Source organism: Emys orbicularis, chromosome 8 (genome assembly GCF_028017835.1).
Source record: "Emys orbicularis isolate rEmyOrb1 chromosome 8, rEmyOrb1.hap1, whole genome shotgun sequence".
Lineage (NCBI taxonomy): Eukaryota > Metazoa > Chordata > Testudines > Emydidae > Emys > Emys orbicularis.
Window position 1 is genome coordinate 88,837,165 of NC_088690.1, and position 27,369 is coordinate 88,864,533.

Here is a 27,369-nt window from a genome sequence, read left to right on the forward strand (position 1 = left end):
TGACTGGAAATCCTGGGCCAGATCCTGGGATCAAACTGAACTGTACTTAGTACTGGCAGAGGGTGAGAGGAAGGAAGGAACTGGAGTTGTGTGTCCAAAGGGGACATGAAACTTACATTTGCTCTCTCCTTATCCTGGGGTTGTTGTATGCAGGGCTTGTCCCTCATCTTAAATTACAGCAACCTTTTCTAATCTACACTTGCTGCTAGTGTCCCCCAGGGATTGAAACCTGAGCCAGGGACAGGCACTGTGTAGACACATCCCAATTATGCCTTTTTTCTCCTTCTGATCGTGTCCCTCACACCAGCAACAGGAAGGATATGACATAGGAGCATCTGTACCACTGGTGAATCCCCCTTTGCACAGAGATGACTTTTCCCAGGGCCAGCTATGTTAGAATCTGCCAAAGAGCAGCTTAAAGAACATACCATGCACCAGAGGATCTGGCCCCAACATTAATAAACGTGGAACTTGGGTTAAAATAAAAAAGTGCAACTCCAACATGAAAGATGTATCATTAATTCAGCTGAGTAGCAAACAGATATTTTACTTTTCTGAAAGTCCTGTGTGCAGTGCCCTCCAGCAAGCAGAGCTCTGAAGCCCCATGCTACACTTTTCCCTCTGGAGCACACCAAATACTGTGTCTCACTAATCTCATATTTTATAAATCATCTCTGTACCTTCCAGAAGGGAAACAGCAGCTCCAATTGCTTTAAGGAACTGTAAAGTTACAAACGTTTAGGGCCTGACACTACTCCTATTAAGTAATGTGAAGTTTTGAGACTGGAAGCAGGATTTGGCTCTTAAAGAGATATGGGCAGGACTGGGAAACCAAAATTTCTTATACATTGGCCTTGGAATGGTTTGCAAAGTCCAATCTTGTTCTCAGTCCTATGGCTGAGCTTTCAGGTTGTTTTTTGAAATAAATAAATGGAGATATCTCATCTCCTAGAACTGGAAGGGACCTTGAAAGGTCATCAAGTCCAGCCCCCTGCCTTCACTAGCAGGACCAAGTACTGATTTTGCCCCAGATCCCTAAGTGGCCCCCTCAAGGACTGAATTCACAACCCTGGGTTTAGCAAGCCAATGCTCAAAACACTGAGCTATCCTGAGGAAAGCGTCGTCAGAGGGTATGCCTGACTTCTTTTGGAGAACGAGAAACACATCTTTTTCATAAATTGTTTCCTGTGTGGGATATATTAAAACAGGGTTGTTTTTTATTGGTTGGCTTGAAGTAGTATTAGATTATTGCCTCTTTACCTCAGGGCGCATGGTGATAGTTGAACAGTATTTGTTAATAAATAAATACATAATAATAAGGGTTTTTTTGTTGTTGCTGTGTGTATAATTAAATGTTCCCTTGATCTTAGAAAAAAATCAGCCCTAGTTTTCTGGTATTAATGAACAATTGTCAAATTCATTCCTTCATTATTTCTTTTAAATCTACTTTGGTTGCTGCTTAATATTTTTAGCTTTGCTAATTTTGCTTGTTCTTTCTCCATGAGCTATTTCTACCGCTATGCTTGCTGGAGATTTGAAAGCTTTCTCATGACATTAATAGGCATCGTTACCTTATTTCTGTAGTAATTCAAGGTTTTGGAGAAGTAAAAAGTACAATTCAGAAAACAATTCAGAATACTAAAAACTAGACAGATGATTTTGCTGTATGCTATTATCTCCTGATCTGCAACTCTGCACTAGAAAACCCCCAGTATATATAGGAAAAAGTGTTTGGGACAGGAATTTGATTCCAACTTCAAGCTTAAACGGAATAGTTATAAGCAGTGAGGGTAAAAGTTATTTTAAAATTCTAAAAAAATCTTGTTGAACTATCTTTAAAAGGAAAACCTTGAGCTTTGGCTGGAACAGTCAAACAAAATTAGCCCAGCCTGCTTTTGTAAGTTCTGTTATTAACTAGAAAACCTATTTCTGAGGGTCTACTGTTTTAATTTCAGTCAGAGAAAGAGGATTACTAAATACCAGCTGCATTAACGTCTGATAATATTTATTGAAAATGGCTTTACTGGCATTACTTCATTCCAAATACATCACAGAATAAGTTTTCCTGTAAGAAGAATATATGAATGACTGTGAAGGTGATGAAAACTTTTGCAAAAGGACATTTAATCAGCCAAAATTTCAGACATTTTCTTCTGGCCTTAAACTCTTTGGTCTGGAATGGATTGCACTGAAAAATCACTCAAACTGGAATCTTGAATTGATGGAGAGTTTGTGTGAACACATAGTTACTATACTCTGTGAATATATTTCAACTTTTTTCACTTAAATGGTCAGTATACATTTAATTTCTATCAGGTTCCTCTTTTGTTACATATACCATTTGAAGGAGTGATTTTAAAGACTGGAAGAGCTGAGGAATACATATTTTTAAAAGCCTCTAGCCAATGTCAAACATTTCAAGAGTTAGATCTAGTCCTTGTTCCTGCAAGGGTAACTTCATTAGATCAATATTCCTTTACTTGACTACAGCATAATCCACACATACCCCAATATGAGAGACACATTCTCAAAATCTGCAGTCCCTTTTAAATATTTAAGTGCATTAGAGACGTTGATCAAATGCCAATGCTTGGACATTTTGTTCTCTAATGCTATGAACTTGGCAGAGTTTCCAGGAAGGAACAGTTTTTCAGCTTATTTCACTATGTAAAAAGGAATAGCTGAAGAAATTGTGTAATCTTTTTCATATAATTTTTAATAGCATTTTAAAATTTAAAAAAGTCTTTAGACCTAGCACCTGCAGTCTTGGCCTCTGCTGACCTAGATGCCCAAGAGGCAAACATAACTGTGTTCTAAAAAGTGCATGGGATACCAACTAATAAGTTGACAAGTTTCAATAGCAACAGAGTTTTAAAAGGTGAATTGGTTCCCATTGCAAAGAGAGAGGGAGAAAAAAAATGTGTGTTAGAATATAATTAAATAAAACTAACTTTTTAGTAAAAGACAACAGGCCAGTTCCTCAGTTGGTAGGTATAGGCATAGCACCATTGACTTCAATGGCATTATGCCAATTTATACTAGCTGAGACTCTGGCTTGGAGATGGGATACACTGAATCACCACCCTAAGGCACCTCCAGAAACTGAGAGGTGCCTTAAATTGCCATGTCCAAATAGGACACTTCCTTAACTGCATACCACATTGTAGAGGCATTTGTACTTGCTTTCCAGGATGTAGATCTTGCTTTGTTTGATGTAAACTGAATTTTTTTTTCCATTGACTTCAGTAGGATCAGGCCCTTAATGACAAGCAACTAGATAGGGATAGGACAATTTCAGGAGAAACCTGTGCACTGTAGGAAGTGGTATTGGTAGATCAGTAGCATGCACTTTTTCCTATTATTTTTTACTAAACTACTGTCCCAAAATGGTATTGGGGTTACCATAAAGCTAGAAATATTGTCTGTCTTTCAGATGAAATGGAAAACTGAACTCTTTGCCATTTGAGGGTATTAAAGAGGCTAGTATAGAAACAAAGGTAGTGATATGAAATGGATTTATTACTAGGTCATATTTATGATAGGAGGGAGGTTTCTTGTAGAAGGGGTAAATAGAGTTTAGGCACCCTTTACTAGAGGGGACTCTGAACTTTATTGGGAGTGTTCCAAGGGAAGATCCTGTGTGCTGCAATCTAGTCCTAGATACAACTCCCATGATGCCTTGGGGAAATACTTCTCTCTTCCAGGGTGTGCAGCGAGAGAGGGGTAGACTCCATTTTAGGAAGAGGAGTGAGATTGCTGCTGTGGAGCTCTGTCCATACCAGGAGCTGCTGCGAGCCTGCTGGGGCTTTGATCAAGCAGGGAGCCTCAGAGGCTGTTGGTGGCTTCACTGAAGCCAGGGCAGAGACTATTGCTGTGCCTGGAGCTGATTGAGGTGAGCCTGCCGTGAAGAAACTGTGAATAACCCCCACTGTTGTTTGGGAAAGTACTTGCAAGGGAAGGGGCACTGCAGAGAGACTGAGTCTGAGGAGAGGCAGAGTGATCTTCCCACTGAACCAGGACCCAGAGCTGATGATATTTGGTGGAGCCAGCTCCAATCATCAGAGGGGTTGTGCATTGTTGCCTTGGCTGGACTGATACACAGAACCAACAGCGTGCTGTCTCCAGCTTCAGATCTTCAAGCGCGCCCACGCAAGCAGGTGTCTGGGACTCTGAAATCCAGAGGAGTGTTCACTGCAGGGTGGGGTAAACGGCGGCAGTGTAAATGCCAGTTAGATATGTTTCATTTATTACTGTATACTCTATTTGTTAATTGGTTTTATTCAACTTCCCCCTGTGGATTTAAATTAGTAGTGACATATATCTTGATCTGTTATAGCTTGATTTTTTTAAGTTGTTAAGTAAAGGTGTGTTAACTCTAATTTAAGTATATTGGATGTATATTATTTATAATTGTTTTTTTTTGAGTTACACCCATGCCACAGATTATATTATTATTATTTATTCATCATCATTATCATCATCATGTTCCTATTACGCCTCTGGCGTTTAGGGCAGTGATGAAGCTCCTCCACTCCTGTCTGTTTCTGGCAAGTCTTTCAATGGTTCCCCAGGCTTTTCAGCTTAGCTTCCACAGCTCTTCACTATGTTGTTTTCGCTTGCCATCGGGTGTCCATTTTATTTCTACTCTGGTGATGGAATCAGTTTCCTTCCGAAGCACATGACCGATCCATCTCCAACACCTCCTGGCAATGATGGTGCTCAGATCCTCTTGGCTGCACTGTGTCAGTAGATCTTGGTTTGAGATTGTTCTAGGCCAAAAGATACAGAGCATTTTTCTGAGGTAGGTTGTATGGAAAGAAGACAGTTTGGACATATCATACTTTTTCATTCCCCAGCATTCTGCACTATAAAGTAATGTTGAAAGTAGCAGCTCTGATAAATCTTGAGTTTGGTTTTGGTGTTGTATTTTGATGATTTCCAGACTGTATTTAAGCTCCTGAAGGTGTTCCGGGTATGTGGTAGGAGAGCGACATCATCTGCGAAGTCCAGGTCTTCAAGGGATGAGAAGAGTGTCCATTTAATGCCTTTTGGCATGTCTTCTTTTGTATGCCACATTACCCAGTCGATGGCAATGTTGAAGAGGATTGCAGACATGACACAACTGACGTACTCCTGTTTTGACTTCAAAACTGAGCTCACTGTGATCAAAACTGCATGTAAAATTGAAATAGAAGCTTTTGATGATGTTGATTATATGGAAAGGAATTCCATATGCCCACAGAATGCGCCATAGGCTGGTCCTGTGAATGCTATCAAAAGCCTTCTCAAAGTCTATGAAATTTATGTAGAGTTGCTGTTGCCATTCTAAGCACTGTTTTATTATGTTTCATAGAGTGAAGATCTGGTCTGTGCATCCATGCCCTTTCCGAAAACCAGCTTGCTCTTTTCTGAGAACGCTATCAACTATTATTAGAATAGGTTTATTCCTGGAGGTTCCCAAGGCATGCCATTGAGTGTGTACAGGGGCCAGCCAGGTGGAGGCACCGCCAATTTTAAATTGCTTTAAGAGTAAAGGGACTGCAGCAGAGGGGCAAGGTGGATATGATTTAAATCATGAGTCCAGAAGTCTCGATTTAATCATGGATTTCTATGTAAAAGTGCATTCTTGTTGGCTGTTATAACCTTAATACTTATTCTTCACAACTCAGAGATAGATGTAGGTTTCATTTTAGAAGGTATACACTATACATTTTTTAAGTGATTTATTTTGAAAACTTTTCAAATTAGTATTACAGCTATATCAGAAAATGAATGATTGTTTGGTTATTTCATTTACCAAAAGTAACTGAAGAAGATATTTATGAAGTCACTGGGAGGTGAACTATCTCCAATTCAACAGGTTAATCATTAATATTTGGAGGATTTTCTTGCCATGCTGTATTAGGAGGAGAACATCACCAGACAGACATTTAAATTGTTTTAGTTAACTAAAACAACAACATTATATATTCTGGATTTTTTTCTTCACCAGCAAACCTATAATATTTTAACAAAACAAGCATATGAATTTTTGAATTTAGTTAAACATTCAAGTTTTTTAAAATCAGAATTGTTTTTGTTAAAATGGTTTTTAACTAAAATAGTTAAATTAAATATTTTAGATCTATTCCACCCCCAACAATCTTCTATTCATTGAACTTTTCAAAACATTGGTCTTTTAGAGAGAGGTAAGGGTTTGACTCTGTTTACACAAATTTGCAGAGGGACAATAGGGTTGAGGTCTGTTATTTCTCACCTCTATATATTATTTATTTTAAAACATTTTTGCTGTTAACAAGCATGTTATCTGTGGAAACACAAATCCACAGTTTGAGAACTGCAAAACTAAGCATCTCTGATGGTATCTTCTAGACTGAGCACTGAGCCCCATTGAGTAGATAGAAAGAGTAACCTAAATAATCTATACAGAAGCCCCTGGAACCTCATAAATTGGGTCCCTAATCCATGAACTATTGGAATTCATTTACAAAACTTTTCTTAAACATTACATGAATATATTGTCTCATACTATAGAATTAGAATTTATAATCCCTATTCATGATGAGATATCTTTGAGCTATAATGAATCTTAATTAAAACTATCTTTAGATTGGGTTTTTCCTCAAAAAGCATTTTATCAAAAAAATCAGATTTAAATTAAAAAAAAATTGATTTTTATCCACCCTGCAGAGGGGTGAATAGAGGATTCCCACTTATCCAATATCACCACTGGGATACTCAGGATCTTCTTTAATGTCAACAACATCAGGCATCCAGGTACACAGGTGAGTGTTGCCTGCTCCCAAGTAACCCAGGGAGGAAAGGGGAGTTACAAGAGTGTAATCAGAGTGGATATGGTTATTAAAATACTGGTGCCTATACCTACACAAGGTTCCTTTATACTACTCTGGCAGTAAGGAGAATATTATATTTATGTCCACTTTAATTAGGCTTTAATTAACCTGTCAGAGCAGTGTAAAGGGGCTTTGATGTAACTGAGAATCAAGCCCTATATATTTAAGAAGGAAGGTCACTGTATTAAAATGGATTTTCCTTTTGAACAGTTACAGAGCCATAGATTTGTTGGCACCAACTTCCAGGCATGCTTTTTGTTGACACACAGTTAGGTGAATGAGAGTATGTGATTTAGGGTGGCAAACCAGAGGACACTTCTAACAGAAATGAGGTCCTGGACCAATGTTCTTTGAAGTCAAAGGGAGGCTTTCCATTTATGTCAATAGGCGATAGATCCAGTCCTTAATGTATTTGAGGAGTGGTTGAAACACAGAATTCTTCACCAGGGAGAGAAAAAGTATGCCAGTTAAACTGAACAGCGGCAATTTGCTGGTGTTACAGGAATTATGTTATGACATTAGGGCCTCATTCAGCCACCACTAAGTTGAGTAGTACTGTTAGTCTATTCAGAGGTACTGCTCAGTCTGAGTAAGTGTAGCAGAATCAGTCCCTCTATGAGTCATAAACTGATTTCACTACCTAATACCTGAGTTCAACTGTCAGCTTTACTGCAGATGCACTGTGTGACCTCCAGCAGGTCACTTCATCTCTCTGTCTCAGTTTTCCATCTTTAAAATGATACAATAACACTTACTTCACACACACTCCATCTTTGTCTTTCTCGTCTATTTTAGGCAGAGACTGTGTGTGTGTGCACAGCACCTAATACAATAGGGCCCCAGTCTCAGTCAGGGCCTCCAGGAGCTACTGCAATAATAACAATAATCATGGGTGTATTAATCCAAAGCTGGTTGGAAAATGGGGGCTGAGGGGCTCTATGAAAAATGTTGACTTAAAAAAAAAATTGAAAACTGCCAGTTTTCACAGTTTGCATCTGAAAACCAACAATTCAATTTGGAAATTCCACCATGGGGGCTTGTGTGAGCCATAGGTTCTGTGTTTCATGCCTCCATTCTCCAGGCTCACTGTTTGGACTACATCACCCATGGTCCACCCCAGGCTACTGTCCTTTGGAGCCACCACAATATGGAATCTTGGCTGTGGAGCATCATTCAAAAGGTAGTCCAGCTGGGAAACCATAGTAGGGAACAGGTGCATGAGGAGGCTAAACTACAATTCCCATGAGGCATTATGGTAGTTTTTCCTGAATTGAAATATTTCAGTTTTTTTGCTTAGTCTAACACCCAATTTTCCATCAAAAGACAGTTCTGATGGAGTTCAAAAGCGCTCTGTTCTGTGGCTATGTGCTTTTAAACAGTTGCTATGTTTCATCTTTTAGGTAACACACAAGGATTCTTGTTTACAATTTGTAGACCATTTGGGGATCCTATGTCACGTTGATCGATCGGTCCTTCAGCCCTCATATAGATTGTGCTGATCACAACATGTCTTCCATTCTTCTCGTATCCTGACCTTCCTTCTCCATGTGCAGCCATGTCTTTTCACGATAAAATCTTCCCATCTCCTTGCAGATCGGCCGAGGGGTTGTTTCAGTTCCTGTGGGTACCTCTTGGTGACAGCTGGAGTCCATCGATTGTCAATTAGCCTCGCTATATGCCTGGCCCATCGCATTTTACTATGCCAGCTCTCAACAACGATGTCCTGCACCCCACTCTGCTGTATGATCACTTCATTGGGGACTCGGTCGCGGATTGAAATTCCCAGAATTCTTCTTTCCATCGCCCTCTGCATGACAGACAGTTGCTGCTCCTCTGTCTTCATTAGCACCCATGTTTTGCTGCCATACAATATTGCTGGTAGTACTGTTGAGTTGAATAGGCTGGTGCATGTTGTCTTGTTGATTTTTCCTTGGAAGGCATACTTGATAGAATTGAATGCGCACCAACTTGCTTTCTTTCTTCATGAGAGTTCACCTTTCTGATTGTGGTGCATGTTAATTTCTTGGCCCAAATAGACGTATTGTTCAACTTCTTCTATTTGTTCTCCCTTGTTTGTTGTTTGGACTTTTGGCCAGGTATGAGACTGCATAAATTTAGGATCCTATAATCCAATTAAAAAAATTGAATTGCTTGGGTGACAAGCAAGAAACTGTTTCTCTCATTTTTTTGCCAGTGAAAAATAGTGATCTAGTGATAAAGTACTATCAGGACTAATAGGCCTAAAATTACAGAACAAGGTGGGTGAGGTAATATCTTTAATTGGACCAACTTCTGTTGGTGAGAGAGACAAGCTTTTGAGTTTACACAGAGCTCTTCTTCAGGTCTGGGAAACGTAAGGCTTGTCTTCACATACAGCAGTGCCACTGTAGCATTTAGTGAAAGCGCTACTACACCTACAGAAAAGCTTCTCCTATTGGTGTAGTTAATCCACCTCCCCGAGAGATGAGGATTAGGTCAATATAACGACGTCGCACCGGGGGTGTAGATTTTTCACATCCCTGAGTGACATAGTTATACCGATAGAAGTCTGTAGTGTAGGCCTGGCCTTACTCAGAGCATAACAGCTAAATACAAGATGGAACCGATTGTTTATCATAAGTAGTTAACACATATTTCAAGGGACCATTCAAGGTGAAGGGGTCCATTTTAACACACCTGCAATCATAGGGAGAAAGGAAAGATGGGTCAAAAGGCAACAGGGTGGGGGAGTTGTTAGGGGGTTATAGATTGTTATAATAAGCCATAAATCTAGTGTCTCTATTCAGTCCATGATTTTTAGTGTCTAACTCATATTTTGAAAGTGTTGTGTAGGTTTCCTTTCAGGATGAGGACAGATAGGTCAGATATAGAGTGATTGCTTTGTGAAAAGTGTTCACCAACAGGTCTAAAATTAGACTTCCCAGCTGCGTTTTGGTTTGTGGACATGTGTAAGTGCATGTTACACTTCCCTCCACCTTACCTGTTTGCCTCAGCCTTCTGAGTACATTTCATTACCCCGCCAACACAAAAGAATTGAGGAGGCAATCAGTGAAGGCAAATCACCTGCTGCATGCAGCAATTTCATCAACAGTACAAAATTATATAAGTGCTCACTAGTCTTCATCTACTTAGATCCAGCTATATTCATATTTGGCCCACTTCCTAGAGCTTGTTCCAAATCTCATTGAAATCAAAGGAGCTTTCCCAGCGACTTCAGTGGGCATAGGGCCTCAGGCCATTATCTGTGTGGTGGTGTATCATATGTATACAGACTAATGTTTAGCATTAAACATTGTGTATGGATATGCAACACTAAATCTGACCTTTCAATGCAACAGTGACTGAGTGATACACAGTGAAATGGAAAAATACAAAAAAGTTGAACACAGATTGGAACAAGTCCAGGACATGCTATGTTAACCTGGTACTGTGAACCCCCAAAATCCAAGTTGAATTGTTAAAACGTTAGAATAAAACCATACACAGAGGTATATTTATATTCCGTGAAGGTTTGTTCTGTTTTACAGAAGTTGGTATACACTTACCAGCATTATAACTCAATATATTTAGGCTTTAATATAGATCTTGTTATATTTGGATGTGATGTTTTATGTTAAATCTAAATAAACACAGTTTCGAAAACAAAATTACTCTGATAACAAATGCAATTGCCAGGCATCAAGTGGCAGAATGTAGAATAAGCAGCAACTTTTTGAGCTAAACAACAGGTGAGTGTCATATCTGAAGAGGGTGTGCCTTTATTTTTTCTTCTTGGACAGAAAAAAATAAGTACTTATTTAAAACATGTACAGAGTTTACATTTTACAACGAGCTCAGAAATGCAGATGGTTATAGCTAATTTTAGGCCACACTTCACAGAGATCCTAATGATGGGATGTTCATTATACATGAGGAGATGTCTTGAGAAGCAACAGACACTTATAAGATATCCATCTATTTCAGATTGAAAATTCCAAATGTATTATCTTCCCCCATCCTTTTGCTATAATGCTGTGTAACAAGGCTGTATAATTACTGATGCCACCAATCTGTGTACCTCTGAACACCTGTTTTCTACATGGTCTGCTTGAAGATTAATTGCCTATCTTGTAGCAAAAGCTTCTTGTAACAAAATCTCACACATGAACAATACTTTGCTAGATCATTATCTTTAATGTAACTAAATCTATAATATGCTGATTGTTGATCAACCATACTCCAATGTTGGCATTTCAAAAGTATCGCAAAAGAGAGCTGAATATGGCAGAGCGTAGCTTCCATTCTAGTAAGTTCACTACAGCTGGTTTTGGCTTTGTGATGCTGGAAAAGAGCCCGTTCTTGCCTTTAACTCACTTGGTTACTGTTGGAGTTTGAATTTTAAATAAGACACAATGCAGTTTAAATACCTAGAATACATCTGGCTGCAAGATATGAATCCCAAGGAAATAATACTACTGTATTATTACTACTGACCAGGGAGCTTTTGCGAACAGGGGCTGCTAACAGGGAGTTTCGCAAGGGAGTTTGGGAAGGGGAGTGGGAAGGGAGCGGCGGTCCCTTTATTCCCCTTAAAACCTATAAACCAAACTACATTCAAAACCTTTTGCTTAAACAACCCTTTCAGTAACTAGGAGACAATGCAGGCAGAAGCCCAGCTGCAGAGTGGGGGCTATCCAGTTTATTGCACTGAGTGCAGCATGTATGATTACCTGCCCTGTGGGCAGGTGGCGTATGTGTGCATTCGGTGCAAGGAGCTCCTGGCCCTCAGAGACTACGTACGGACTTTGGAGGCCGGGTAGCGGAACTGGAGGAGCTAAGGGAGGCAGAGAGGTATGTTGATGAGGCTTTCCGGGACACTGTAGAATTGTCCCACCTCCGGTCAGACAGACCCTGTGCTGTTGAGGAGGATGAAAGGCCCAGGGAAGCAGAGCAGTCAATGGGAGCAGAGGGAAACCTTCCCATAGTTGGGACCCTCCTTCCAGACGGTGCTGGGCTTGCCTCTCGCACTGAGGTTGCCTCTCCGGGGGAGGGAACTCCAGTTGTTAGGAAAAGGCAAGTGTTAGTAATGGGAGATTAGATCATTAGAAACATAGATAGCTGGGTTTGTGATGACCGGGAGAACCGCATGGTGACTTGCCTGCCTGGTGCGAAGGTTGCGGATCTCTCGAGGCATCTAGACAGACTTATGTGTAGTGCTGGGGAGGAGCCGGTGGTCGTGGTACATGTAGGTACCAATGACATAGGGAAGGGTAGGAGAGATGTCCTGGAGGCCAAATTTAGGCTGCTAGGGAAGAGACTGAAATCCAGGACCTCTATGGTGGCATTCTCAGAAATGCTCCCAGTTCCATGCGCAGGGCCAGGTAGGCAGGCAGAGCTTCAGAGTCTCAATGCGTGGATGAGACGATGGTGTAGAGAGGAGAGGTTTACGTTCATTAGGAACTGGGGAAACTTTTGGGATGGGGAGAGCCTATACAGGAGAGATGGGCTCCACCTAAACCAAAGTGGAACCAGACTGCTGGCACTAAACATTAAAAAGGTTGTAGAGCAGTTTTTAAACTAGGAGATGGGGGAAAGCCAACTGCTGCAGAGGAGCATGTGGATCGGACAGAGACTTCTCTTAGGGGAGAGTCTAATGATAGAGAATCTCCAGGTTATAGTCAGGAGCAGAGGATGGAGGAGAATAAAGTAGGGGCCAGATCAGATGATAAACATTCACATAAAGAATTGGACACATCAGAAAAGGGCAGACAAATAAACAGTGACAAGTTTTTAAGGTGCTTGTACACAAATGCTAGATGTCTATATAATAAGATGGGTGAACTAGAGTGCCTCGTGATAAAGGAGGATATTGATATAATAGGCATCACAGAAACCTGGTGGACTGAGAGCAATCAATGGGACACAATCATTCCGGGGTACAAAATATATCGGAAGGACAGAACAGGTCGTGTGGGGGGGGGAGTGGCACTATATGTGAAAGAAAATGTAGAATCAAATGAAATAAAAATCTTAAGTGAATCCACATGTTCCATAGAATCTCTATGGATAGAAATTTCATGTTCTAATAAGAATATAACATTAGGGATCTATTATAGACCACCTGACCAGGACAGTGATAGTGATGATGAAATGCTAAGGGAAATCAGAGAGGCTATCAAAATTAAGAACTCAATAATAGTGGGGGATTTCAATTATCCCCATATTGACTGGGAACATTTCACTTCAGGACGAAATGCAGAGATAAAATTTCTTGATACTTTAAATGACTGCTTCATGGAGCAGCTGGTATGGGAACCCACAAGGGGAGAGGCAACTCTAGATTTAGTCCTGAGTGGAGCGCAGGAGCTGGTCCAAGAGGTAACTATAACAGGACCACTTGGAAATAGTGACCATAATACAATAGCATTCAACATCCCTGTGGTGGGAAGAACATCTCAACAGCCCAACACTGTGGCATTTAATTTCAAAAGGGGGAACTATGCAAAAATGTGGGGGTTAGTTAAACAGAAGTTAAAAAGTACAGTGACTAAAGTGAAATCCCTGCAAGCTGCATGGGCGCTTTTTAAAGACACCATAATAGAGGCCCAACTTCAATGTATACCCCAAATTAAGAAACACAGTAAAAGAACTAAAAAAGAGCCACCGTGGCTTAACAACCATGTAAAAGAAGCAGTGAGAGATAAAAAGACTTCCTTTAAAAAGTGGAAGTCAAATCCTAGTGAGGCAAATAGAAAGGAGCATAAACGCTGCCAAATTAAGTGCAAGAATGTAATAAGAAAAGCCAAAGAGGAGTTTGAAGAACGGCTAGCCAAAAACTCCAAAGGTAATAACAAAATGTTTTTTAAGTATATCAGAAGCAGGAAGCCTGCTAAACAACCAGTGGGGCCCCTTGATGATCGAGATACAAAAGGAGCGCTTAAAGACGATAAAGTCATTGCAGAGAAACTAAATGGATTCTTTGCTTCAGTCTTCACGGCTGAGGATGTTAGGGAGATTCCCAAACCTGAGCCGGCTTTTGTAGGTGACAAATCTGAGGAACTGTCACAGATTGAAGTGTCACTAGAGGAGGTTTTGGAAATAATTGATAAACTTAACATTAACAAGTCACCGGGACCAGATGGCATTCACCCAAGAGTTCTGAAAGAACTCAAATGTGAAGTTGCGGAACTATTAACTAAGGTTTGTAACCTGTCCTTTAAATCGGCTTCTGTACCCAATGACTGGAAGTTAGCTAATGTAACACCAATATTTAAAAAGGGCTCTAGAGGTGACCCCGGCAATTACAGACCGGTAAGTCTAACTTCGGTACCGGGCAAATTAGTTGAAACAATAGTTAAGAATAAAATTGTCAGACATATAGAAAAACATAAACTGTTGAGCAATAGCCAACATGGTTTCTGTAAAGGGAAATCGTGTCTTACTAATCTATTAGAGTTCTTTGAAGGGGTCAACAAACATGTGGACAAGGGGGATCCAGTGGACATAGTGTACTTAGATTTCCAGAAAGCCTTTGACAAGGTCCCTCACCAAAGGCTCTTAAGTAAAGTAAGTTGTCATGGGATAAAAGGGAAGGTCCTTTCATGGATTGAGAACTGGTTAAAAGACCAGGAACAGAGGGTAGGAATTAATGGTAAATTCTCAGAATGGAGAGGGGTAACTAGTGGTGTTCCCCAAGGGTCAGTCCTCGGACCAATCCTATTCAACTTATTTATAAATGATCTGGAGAAAGGGGTAAACAGTGAGGTGGCAAAGTTTGCAGATGATACTAAACTGCTCAAGGTAGTTAAGACCAAAGCAGACTGTGATGAACTTCAAAAAGATCTCACAAAACTAAGTGATTGGGCAACAAAATGGCAAATGAAATGTAATGTGGATAAATGTAAAGTAATGCACATTGGAAAAAATAACCCCAACTATACATACAATATGATGGGGGCTAATTTAGCTACAACAAGTCAGGAAAAAGATCTTGGAGTCATCGTGGATAGTTCTCTAAAGATGTCCACGCAGTGTGCAGAGGCGGTCAAAAAAGCAAACAGGATGTTAGGGATCATTAAAAAGGGGATAGAGAATAAGACTGAGAATATATTATTGCCCTTATATAAATCGATGGTATACCCACATCTCGAATACTGCGTACAGATGTGGTCTCCTCATCTAAAAAAAGATATACTGGCACTAGAAAAGGTTCAGAAAAGGGCAACTAAAATGATTAGGGGTTTGGAATGGGTCCCATATGAGGAGAGATTAAAGAGGCTAGGACTTTTCAGCTTGGAAAAGAGGAGACTAAGGGGGGATATGATAGAGGTATATAAAATCATGAGTGATGTGGAGAAAGTGGATAAGGAAAAGTTATTTACTTATTCCCATAATACAAGAACTAGGGGTCACCAAATGAAATTAATAGGCAGCAGGTTTAAAACAAATACAAGGAAGTTCTTCTTCACGCAGCGCACAGTCAACTTGTGGAACTCCTTACCTGAGGAGGTTGTGAAGGCTAGGACTGTAACAGCGTTTAAAAGAGAACTGGATAAATTCATGGTGGTTAAGTCCATTAATGGTTATTAGCCAGGATGGGTAAGGAATGGTGTCCCTAGCCTCTGTTTGTCAGAGGATTGAGATGGATGGCAGGAGAGTGATCACTTGATCATTGCCTGTTGGTCCACTCCCTCTGGGGCACCTGGCATTGGCCACTGTCAGTAGACAGGATACTGGGCTAGATGGACCTTTGGTCTGACCCGGTACAGCCGTTCTTATGTTATGTTCTTACTGTTTGAGCCACAAAGCTAGGCAGGCAGCACTTTGAACAAGCAACACATTTGCAGAGACTAAATTTACTTGCAAGCTGCTCTCACATTCAAACTTTTTTTTTTTTATACCCAGTTGGGGCAGGAGATGTGGTCGAGTGATGGAGCAGAATTGTAGTTAATCACACAACTGCAGCTTTCTGAAGCACCTTTTTGAGAGTGGACTCAAGCAAATGGACTAAGTATTTTTGTACACTGAATTTTGGCCCTGATCCTTCAAGCTGCTTCACCTGGCTGGGCACTTGTGCCCATATTTAACTCCATTACAGTCAGTGGACTCTGTAGGCTCACAGGAGTTTGCCCACATAGGCAGCTTGCTGGATTAGGGCCTTTGTTGGTTCTTTCTTTAAGCCAATAAAAACAATAAACAAATCCTTTTCTTTTTACATGTGTGTGAATTTTAGTGCAATGCACAGGATTGAGAGGCCTAGAAATTTTAATCCTCTCTAGGTACAGCATGGGCAATGGAAGCGCCGCCACATTCTCCTGTCAGTTAGCATGTCTTTTGAGGAGACAGGATATTTCATTCTCCAAGCACATCATTGTTTTACCTTGTCATAACTATAAAGGGAAGGGTAACAGCCCTCCTGTGTACAATACTATAAAATCCCTCCTGGCCAGAGACTCCAAAATCCTTTTACCTGTAAAGGGTTAAGAAGCTCAGGTAACCTGGCTGACACCTGACCCAAAGGACCAATAAGGGGACAAGATACTTTCAAATCTTGGTGGGGGGAAGGCTTTTGTTTGTGCTCTTTGTTTTGGTGAGAGTTCGCTCTTGGGACTAAGAGGGACCAGACATCAATCCATGTTCTCCACATCTTTCTGAATAAGTCTCTCATATTTCAAACTTGTAAGTACAGCCAGGCAAGGCATGTTAGTTTTATCTTTGTTTTCTCAACTTGTAAATGTACCTTTTGCTAGGGTGTTTACCTCTGTTTGCTGTAACTTTGAACCTAAGGCTAGAGGGGATTCTTCTGGGCTCTTTAAGTTTGATTACCCTGTAAAGTTATTTTCCATCCTGATTTTAGAGAGATGATTTTTATCTTTTTCTTTAATTAAAAGCCTTCTTTTTAAGAACCTGATTGATTTTCCTTGTTTTTAGATCCAAGGGGGTTGGATCTGTATTCACCAGGAGTTGGTGGGAGAAAGGATGGGGGATGGTTAATTTCTCCTTGTTTTAAGATCCAAGGGGTTTGGATCTGTATTCACCAGGGAATTGGTGGAGAGTCTCTCAAGGCTACCCAGGAAAGGGAATTAGCACATTGGGAGTGGTGGCAGCGGACCAGATCTAAGCTGGTAGTTAAGCTTAGAAGTTTTCATGCAGGCCCCCACATCTGTACCTTAAAGTTCAGAGTGGGGAAGGAGCCTTGACATACCTCCTATACTGAAGCTGAGACTTGTGGACTGTTTTAACTTCCATCACTACTATGCTAGAGAAGAACAAATTAGCCTTTGCATTTCAGAGAAGTTTTTCCCTGTGTTTCATCTCTGGGTCAGATTCTGATATAATTTCCATAGCTGTAAAAAGAGAGTAACTCCACTGACCTTATTGGTTCTATTCCATTAGTTTGAAAGGGAATCCTTACCAGTGGATACAACTCAAGCAAGTTATCTTGGACAAAACTTTTTAAGCATGACTACTGTACCTGAGATAAAAATCTTGCCCAGAAATGAGCAATTTTATTCTTGTTCTGTAATACTTTCAATGTATATACTAGCAGATTTGTCTAGCCAACTATCTCTTTTGTGCCCCAAGATATTTGACCAATACAGATTAACACGGATGCTGAAATGTTTTATATTAATACCAGTATGTGTGGGGATCTGTGGTATTTTAGACTTTAATTTAAACATTTTTAGGGGGCAATATTGCACATATGGAGCATCCTGGAGAAATAAGATATGGTTCTGCACATACATATTTTTATACCTTTCTATATGCATGGCTTTCTTACCAACTTTCATATCTAAGAACCAAGGCTAAGTTTTTGTCATGGACATTTTTAGTAAAAGTCAGGGACAGGTCATGGGAAATAAACAAAAATTCACGTAACCCATGACCTGTCCCTGACTTTCACTAAAAATATCCCTGACAAAAGGGGTAGGTGGGTTCAGCACCCACTGCTGCTGGGGCTCCTTGGTTCCCCACCGATGCGGTGCGTGGGAGTGCTGGGGTCCCCCTGCTCCTGGGGTTGGACAGCTGCAGGGTCCCCTCACTCTGGGCAGCTGGTAGATGCAGGGTCCCACAGCTTCTGGCCACCCACAGTGGCTGGGCAGATGAGGATCCCCTGGCCACAGCTGGGCAGCTATGCAGGTTCCTCCAGCTGCCCTCTGTGGCTGGGCAGCTGTGCGGGATCCGCCTGTCTGCCGCAGCGGGGCAGCTGCAGGGTCCACCAGCTGCCAGCCCCATCTGGGCAGCTGCGGGGTCCCCCTACCAGGTTGGGGGCTGGGAACTGCAAGGGCGGGGCTAGCCAGGTGCTCCAGCCCCAGAGCAGAAAATGTCATGGAGGTCAAGGAACCTGTGACTTCCATTGACTTCTGTGACCTCCATGACATAATCATAGCCTTACTAATAATTATATTTTAAAAGATTTTAGCTCCCTAACAGTGCCCTTTAACCTGCACACAAGTCGCCATTTTATTTTCCAACTATTTGGGAATTTTTTCTCTAATAATTTGCAGAGTTCATTCCTAGTGGTGGAAAACACTATGAGCCCAAACTTGCTCCAGTTGAAATCAGTAATAGTTTTGCCATTGCCTTTAAGGAGGGTAGGATTGGGTCCCAAGATTATATGACAGTTCTAGAGTAAAGTGACGAAGCAGTTTTGAACTACTCTGTATTTATTTCCTCTCTTCCCCCGACCCCCACAAATGCACAATCTACTTAAATTTCTTCAAGCACTGTAGAAATGTCATTGCGTATAAAGGGTGAAGGAAAATATTCATTGTCTAATTTAATTATTTAATCCAAGGTGGGTATTTTTTAATCTCCTACTTTTCTTTAAGGTCTCTGACCTTAAAATGTTCAATAATTTATGTTTAATGAACTCTCCTGTGGACCTCTGTGTCAAACTCAACACTAGAGAGCTTAATCATGGATATGAAAGATTATCAACTTGGCAACTACATGATATTGCAATTAAAGTCAGCTTCAGCTTTGTTGAGAGAGTTGTCTTCTCTGATCAGTTGGAAACATGAAGTTTCAGAAGCTGTTAATTCTCAAAGTCTTTACTGCTGTGTTTGCCTTCTAGTGCTAATGTAAATTAGAATCAGGGCAGCGTGAAACATCCCCAACAGGTACAATTTGAAAGCAGGGCCAAGTTTGTTGAGCTTCATGAAGCCTGGCCTGATTTTTGATGGAACCATGGCACATCTAGTTTGGGAGGGCAACAACGTACTCCATTAAAATTCAACAATTAAAGGAGAACTCCACTGGCTGTGAGCTGAAGTGAATCACAACACCAACTTAAGCTCCACATAACCGCCCTTTCAGCTTGCAACTCTGATTCAACCTGAATTTTTTTTTAACCTTAATCACTCTGTATATCTAGATGCCAATACACTAATAACTGGAGTTAAGAATTGCTATCTCTCCACTTTATAGATGGGGAAACCAAGGAACAGAAAGGTGATATAACTCTTCCCCCCCCCCAAAAAAAAATCACCTGGGCAAGCAGGACTTAGTGATAAATAGTCACTTACACCAAAAATCAAAATATTGAGGTTCCTCTCAGTCCCAAGAGACCACTTACCCTAGATCAGTTTGTATGTTAGATCTCACACCGAAGACACCTGTAGCCAGTCCTGTAAGAAACGAACTAAAGGTTTATTAACTAGGACAAAGAAATGAGAGAGTTATTTAAAGATTAAAGCAAGAAAGCATATACACACATGAGTTACCATCTATGGTTCCTAAACATGACAGAGATGTAGTAATCCATAAATTCAAAATGTCTTTCGGGGCAGACCTAGGGGTACGCACTGGGGAACTCTCTGGTCCTGTGAGAGTTCAAGCAGCAAAGAGATGAAAACTTTTCTTGTGACCCTGTTTTATCTTTTACATATAGCCTTCCAGTCCATGAGATGAGCTTTTTTGCACGTAGTATTTCCAAGGTGTGATAGGGCCATTAACCAATCCTTTCAATCATGATGTTCCTAAATGGCCTATTTAATCTTGATAGGCCTTCTTGATGTACCAGGGGGACAATTCCCATTCCTGGGTTCAGAAGTTCAGAGCAAACATTTTCAAAGCAAAACTTACATATTTTTTTATAGCATGGAATACAGACACTGCAAGTGAGATTAATTCATGCAGCAATTTACAAGCATTCCATAGAGTCTAAACTCTAAAAATATTCTTAGACAACTAATGCCTATTTAGAATAAAACTCATACACATGAGCTGCTTTGGTTTCCAGCTGTGAGTTTGTCAGTTCTTTCTTAGCTAAGGCCTACAGAGCTGGCACTTGGTTTACCATCATTACCGGCATCCATAATGGACCTTACCGTTTCCCACAATCCCCTTTGTACAGTGCATATATTGTACAATCCACATCACATCTGATAGTGACTCCATGTTATGGAGTGCTTCTCTTTCCCATCCCCAGTATCATCTTAACCCACAGTTTTACCTCTCCCCCTTCATCCTCCATGCTGCAAAAGTGTGTGTATGTTTGTGTGTGTGTGTGTAAACATTACCTTGTTTCCTCTCTCCAAAACCATATTATCCCATTGGTTGAATATAATACACCAAAAATATTCTGAATTGTGGTTCCTATCTCACTGCCATTTCCAGTCAGAAAACAAAAATTCACAATACAGCCTTGCAAACCAGCCCCTCCCCTTTTGGGGGGGATACGTTTCACTGTCCCCATTTTGACAAAAATGAAGCTTTACCCAGAATTATAGGCCCAAAGTCTTGTGCATTGATTTGGGAGAAATGCCATGAAATATCAGTTTGGAGAGTCTAAGGGGACTGTCTGCCTCTATGGGAAGACTGTTAAAGTGATAGAGGAGTTCACATTTGTCACTGGGTTGGTGAAACCTAATTACAGAAAATACCACCAGTTTGGGGTATCTGCCCTGTTTTTGACACTCTGCCCTGAGCTGGGCACTCATGGTAATGAGCCACTCCAGACAGTGTGACACTCACAAAAAGATGTTCCTGGCCCCATGTTAGGTCTGCCCACAGAATCTAAGGGCCTGCTTTTTAAAGCTAGTAAGATGTGGACAGTTACCTCGTCGGATTTTCAAGAGTACCTAGGCACGTAATTCTCATAAGAATTAGGCAGCTAGCCCCCTGAGAGTTAGGCACGTATGGAATTTTGAAAATCCCACTGGGGCTAGATTCACAAGGGGAATTTAGACACCTAAGTCCAGCATTTATGTACCACTGGCATTCACAAAACCTACTCTCGGTTGCTGTCTACCCCTGTAGGCGCTTAACATCTCTAGATACCTAAGTTTCTACTAGTAAAGTAGCCTAGACACCTACATTTCTGCCAGTTGGTATGTGACCCCGACACTCTCAAGCTACTCAGCTCATAGCTAAGCCTGACCAGGATTCACAAAGTAGGTATTTTCTGCTGAGCTTGCTTGTGGGGCCTGAGCTGAGCAAAACCCATGGAGGTAGAAGAGGAGAGGCTGCTCTTATACCTAGTAGTCAGTGCACTCAGGATGTAGGAGACCCAGATTCAAATCCCCATTCAGCTTGATCAGAAGGTGGGACTCGCAAGACACATCTCCTAACCCTGCAGGTGAGAATCCTTGTTAGTGGGTATTCTGGGAGGGGTTGCTCTCATTCTTGCCTGAAGCAGTTTCATTTCATATGAAATACTCGAATCATCATTGGGTCACAGACTGTGTGAGACTGATGGTATAGGTTGGTAGCTACTACGCTCACATGGGAGACCTGGCATCAAGTCTCTGCTTCAGAGCCAATTTGAACCTGGGTCTGGGTATAAGGGTAGGTTTTTTACTAATGTGGCTTAGGCATCTAACTCCAGGAGAGGGTTCATTTCTGTGAATTCTGAGTGAAAGGAACATGTCCATCCAGCCCAGAATGGGTCCCCTAACTCTCTTTTAGGCATGTCTTCAGCACCACTCTTCTCCTCAACATATCTTATTGGCTAGCTTAGCTGGTTGCCTGCTCAATAGGTGCTAGCTTCTTTGAATCCCTTTTTTCAGGCATCTGACTCCCCCTGAATTGTATGGGGAGCCTGAACACCTAACTTAAGGTTGTGAATTCCACTAGGTGGCAGGGTACCTGAAAGTCCACCTTGTGAATCTAGCCCTAGTGCCAATTTGTGTCTTTAGGCCCCTAAATTCCTTTAAAAAATTGTCTCTCAGTGGCAATGGTGCAGCGAGGCATTGTTGCTTCTGTCAACCTCTCTCTCTTTTTCAAGGTCAGTGCTTCTATATCGTGATGCCAACTTTTCCCAACCTAACGCTAAACATTTCCCAAATCTGGTGAAAAATTCCCAGACTCTAGGAATTTTTTACCAGTTTGGGAAATTTTTGGCACTAGCCAGTGCTTCTATAGCCTGGGAAATTTCCCAAAATCTGGGAATTTTTAACAGCATGTGCCCTGCAGTTTCCCAATTTGCCCTGCAATTTTCCAAGGTAAAACATTTTACTCAAAAATTCCCAGATTTTGGGAAATTTCCCAGGCTATAGAAGCACTGTTCAGGGTCCTGCTTGGAATCTCCTTCCCTTATTAATGCTTCTCCTCTTTGCATTTCTTGGGTCTCCCTCTATAACAAAACCATATGCTGAAGACAGCAAACAATTACTAGAGAAATCATAGACACCTGAGGCGCCAGGGCTAGAATCACACTATTTCATCTCCAGTAATACTCCCACAGGAAAGCACTTATAACTGTGGATACTAAATCCTTTCACCTCTCTGCAGGCTGACATTACTGCTCTTTGTTCTTCTTCCCTCTTTAGCAATCTCTCCTAAAATGTAGTCAGCATTCTGCTCACTGGTCCATTTGTCATTTGCAAGGTGATTTGTCTTACCCTCCCTCAGATTTCCTCTAATCAACACATGAGAAAGGTTGTGAACTGCATCCCTGCTACCTGGAACTGTGGAATTAAAGGTGTGAGCAATAAGATGTGTATGATAGCATCTGGGCCAGGCAACAGGCAGGGCCAAGATTAGCATCACTAAAAAGCAAACAAAAGCAGCAGGAACAGCAAGATCAAAAGAGTGTATTGAATTTAAACTAGGAAGTGCATGCAGAGTTACACAAACAGAGCAGTATCAACAGAAAAAGCACTAGTAGCAAAACTGCCCTAACAGGGTCCCACTGTGTATACAAAGCATTACTGATTCCTATGACATAGACATAGGAAATGGAGGTACAAAAATAAAATATAATAAATTCAGGCAACATAAACCATAGCAGCAGTAATAGCATTACACTATAGGCCTGGTTGCTATCTCATAAACCCAGTTTTAAGCAACATACCATAGCAGATAGAACTTAAGGGTGTAAGTCTTTGCTCCTACTACTTCAATAACAATTGCTGAATGCTTCTGAAAATACCACCTTAAGATAAATGTTAAAAGACCTGAGTTCCACTCTCAGCTCTGTAGCTGATCTGGTATGTGACCTTAGGCAAGTTACTGATTTTCTCTGTATCTCCATTACTCCATCTGTAAAAATGGAGACAATGATATTGACAGTAATTATCTTCATAAAGTATTACCCAATGATGAAAACCACTTAAGGGCTAAGTATTATACTGCAAATAATAAAGGTCCATTATTACTTTTCCACAATTTTCCATGTCTTGTCCCCAACTCAGCTGCAATTATTTGACAATTATCCCACAATTCAAGTAAGGCCTTAATAATAATAGAAATAAATCTATATACATCTTTAAAGCCAAGATACATATTACTTATAAAATAGAGACTCGCCTAATGGATTGGAGGTGAAAAGGGATAATAAATAATATGGTGCTTTCTGTTATTTGGAAATGACATATCTATGCCTAAATAAATTAGACTTAGGGAAAAATGTGAGTATTCACTCAGAGTTTAAAATAAACTCACTTCAGCAAGGCTTACATCCCTTTTTTGTGTCTGTTTTCCATGAACATCTGAATGATTGTGGCAACTCATATGAATGTTTACAAAATAATTACAAGCATACATGCTGTAATACTTGCAGAAATTGAAATGTAAATTCACACGTGAGGAGCCACTCTGGTAATGGAATATTTTGCATGGCATAAGATACAGCTTGATACAGCAGAGGGATGCCAAAAACCCCTCCACGGTGCTCTGGGGCATTAGCTGTTAAATGAGCTAGAGAAGAACATGACCACCTACCCTTCACATGTAGGACTGCATACTGTGAAATGTTGTTAAGAACTTTTTCCTCTTTTTATTAACATTTAAAATGTTGAAGTTGTGCAATTTGAAAAAATTTGACCAGTTCCATAGTTGGTAGAAAAACAGAAGTGAAATATCACACAAATTTTGATTTCTCCCCCCACCCCTTTTTTTTTTAATTGGAAAAATGTAGATCTGTTCTGTCATTTAGTTTGTTCATTCCTATTTCTTGGGATGTGGTTGACACAGCAAGGCGAGGGGACTCCAAAACCCCTCACCAGAATTCTGGTATACAGGCAATTAAGTAACCCAAATAAAGATCTGACCACCCCATTTCCAGTTACACATCCATGAATCCCATGCATAACTTCAGTAAATATGCTGAACTACTGCTTTTTCCCTGAAAAATTCAAAGCCTTGGTGGCTTCTTTAGCTCTTCTTTTGTTTATAAGAATTAAATTGGCAACTAAAGAATTGGCAATAAGAAAAATAGCATGTGACTTGTGATCAATGACAATTAACACAATGTGAATTTTAAATATTGAGTATCAAATTACTGCAGTGAACTGTTGAGGATCATTCTATAGAATAGATTGCAGTGACCTAATTGCTCCTGTGGAAGCAAGGGAAAGTGGGTGTTGAAGGTAACATTTATATTGCTCAATAGTGAGCCGTACAACTAAACAAGAGGTGATGCTATTAGACTCTAAGGGAAATCCCATCTTCTCCTTGTTGTTTGGAAGAATAGTGGAGGTTGCAACCATTTCACCTCCATCACAAATCTCTTTACTGGCTTCTCCCATTATCTGAGCATATTCACCTTCTAAATTCTACGTCTTATCCTCTGTCTGTATTTCAGCCCTTGTTTCCTCTGACACTCTCTTGCTGGTCCTATACCTTTTTAGCTGTCTTTCCTAATTGCTGCCTCCATCTCCATGCACTTTTCATGCAACACCTGTCTCACACACTCTGCACACCAGAAGAGGGAGTCAGGTACCAAAGTACTGATTTTGGTCACCATGAAAAAGGCAATATTTAGTAGTAATTACCATACCCAATACCTTAATGCCACAGACTCTCCTCCTCTATTCTAGAGAAATATTGTAGCACCTCAGAGTCCATCATGATTGTTAGTAAATAGAAACTTTAAAATAGTGCCACCCTAGCTTCTCTCTCTTTGTTCCCCTAGTTGTTGATCTAAATTAGGTATGATTCTGCTCCTACCTTCCTATTTCTTCTTTTAGGGACTCATGCTGACTTCAATGAGTTTTCCAGTAGGCCCTTAACTGTTAGATTGTAGCCATCCAACTTACAGTTTAAGTTCGACAAGACCTTTCTAAAGCACCATGCACATCTGTTCCTCTATTTGAGTAATAAATAACCTGGACAATTCTAGTCTAATGATTAAACAAGCTAAAGAGTGCAAAGAGCTGATGTGTGTGTTTTTTTGCAGTGGTTTTGTGCAAAGCCCAAAGGTCTTTGTTAAAATAAATTTATATATATGTTAGATGCAAATATTTCCTCTCCAATACTGAGTTCAGGAGTTGAACCAATAATATATGATGTATAATATATTGTCTCATGAATAAATACAGACGATGCTAAATTGGTTCCCTTGAGAATCATCGGTGACAACGGTGCTCAAGAAAAAAAGAAACAACATATGTATCATTTACATCTCTTCTGTCTTTGTACGTTGATGACTACACTAGCATTCCAATTATTTTATCTTCGTGTCTGTATTTTTAGCAAGGCAGTTTAATTGTTTTCATACCACTTTCATGACATCCCAGAAGGAGGAGGACAAGACAACAACAACAACTACAACAAAAAGCCCAGATCAACCATAACCATTTGTAAAAGCATTATGCTTGTTATGATGCAATCACCTACACATAATGCCATCTTTAGGGGCATTAGTGTCTTAGGTTTTCCAGAAAGGAGTAAACACTTCTGAAAATGAAGATTGAAAAGATAAGCCTCAGTGATAGCTATGAAGGACCCTGCAGACAATGTCAGACAGTAATGTTCTGTGATAGCTGGCGTTTTGATTCTGACTCATTAATTTCTCTCCTCTGTGGAGGCAAATTTGACAGCTCAGCTTTTCCTATTAGCAGGGCAAAAAGGCTCTGAAAAAATCCATAACCATATACACTTATGACCTTTGACGTTCATCTTTTGTTCTAGTTTACCAGAGGTTTTATTAGAGCTCTTATTTTTTCCAAATAACTCTCTAATTTGTTGTGTGGTGAAGTTCCTGTAGTTTCTTCATCAACTGAAATTTTAGTGTTAACACTAAATAAGGTTTGTTTGTTAATTGTTATTCTCATTCTGTAACCAAAGGATGCTGGGCAATTCAATAATATGGTATCATTTACTCATCACTTTCTAGTATCCAGAGCCAATTCAAAATGCCTTACAGTATTTCTATTAATTTATTTCTGCAAATTTCTAAAATACAACTATGGTACATAGATTCCTAGGTCAGAAGAGATCATTGTGATCACCTAGTCTGACCTCCTATATAATATGGGCCATGGAATCTCCCCGAAATAATTCCAAGAGCACATCTTTTAGAAAACATCCAATCTTGATTTAAAAATGGTCAGGGATGGAGACTACACCATGACCCTTGGTAAGTTGTTCCAGTGGTTCATTACTCTCACTGTTTAGAATTTATGCTGTTTCCAGTCTGCATTTGATCAGCTTCATCTTCCAGCTATTAGATTGTGTTATACTTTTCTCTGCTAGATTGAAGAGCCCATTGTTAAATATTTGTTACTCATTTGTAGATGCTTTATAGACTGTAATCAAGTCACTCCTTAACCTTCTTTTTGTTAGACTCAGGAAGTTCAATCTATTTAGTTTATCACTATAAGGTTATCTAATCCTTTAATCATTCTCGTGTCTCTTCTCTGAGCTTTCTCCAGTTATCAAAACGCTTCTTGAATTATGGACACCAGAACTGGACACAGTGGTCCAGCAGTGGTTGTACCACTGCTGAATACAGAGGTAAAATAACCACACTACTTCTACTTGAGATTCCCCTGTTTATGCATCCTAGGATCACATTAGTTCTTTTGGCCACAGTCACACTGGGGGCACATATTCAGCTGATTATCCAATCCAGCCCAAAATCTTTTTTCAGAGTCACTACTTCCTACGATAGAGTCCTTCATCATCCTGTAAGTATGGTGGAAATTATTAATAATTCCAACATATGGCCTATGCGCTTTTTTCCTAGGTGTATATATTTATATTTAGCTGTATTAAAACATATTGTTTGTTTGTTTCCAGTTTACCAAGAGATTCAAATCACTCTGAATCAGTGATATGCCCTCTTCATTATTTAACACTTCCCCAA